A 763-nucleotide genomic window follows, 5' to 3' on the forward strand; every position below is an offset into this window, starting at 1 on the left:
TCTCCCCCCCGGGTTTCCTCGCCCATGTCTCCCCCCTGTGTCTCCTCGCCCGTGTCTCCTCGCCTGTGTTTCCTCCCCCGTGTCTCCCCCCTGTGTTTCCTCGCCCGTGTCTCCCCCCCTGTGTTTCCTCGCCTGTGTCTCGTGATCGCCACGCAGTGACGCAGCAGGAAACATGATGTTTTCTGTTAAACTGAATGTGACGATCAATAAAAGAGATTATTACAGACGTCAAAGATCAATACAGCAGATCGATTATTGAGCAATGATGTCAAGAGGAGCGGCGCCTTTAAGAGGTCGGAGGTCGATCAGAGGAACAAGACATCCAACAGTACCATAGATGGAGACAGTGGTGGCTGGTGCTGCCCGGCACATTCAGACTGCAGCTGCTCGAACTGAGACACACAAAGAGAGCACTGTCTCCTTCTCCTCCTCTCCTTCTCTGCCTCCTCCTCTCCTTCTGCACCTCCTCCTCTCCTTCACCACTTCCTCCTCTGCTTCCTCCTCTCCTTCACTGCCTCCTCCTCTCCTTCTCTGCCTCCTTCTCTGCCTCCTCCTCTCCTGCTTCCTCTCCTTCTCTGCCTCCTCCTCTCCTTCTGCACCTCCTCTCCTTCTCTGCCTCCTCCTCTCCTTCTGCACCTCCTCCTCTCCTTCACCACCTCCTCCTCTGCTTCCTCCTTCTCCTTCACCGCCTCCTCCTCTCCTTCTCTGCCTCCTTCTCTGCCTCCTCCTCTCCTTCTCTGCCTCCTCCTCTCCTTCTGCACCT

Source organism: Micropterus dolomieu, linkage group LG03 (assembly GCF_021292245.1).
Source record: "Micropterus dolomieu isolate WLL.071019.BEF.003 ecotype Adirondacks linkage group LG03, ASM2129224v1, whole genome shotgun sequence".
Taxonomy (NCBI): Eukaryota; Metazoa; Chordata; class Actinopteri; order Centrarchiformes; family Centrarchidae; genus Micropterus; species Micropterus dolomieu.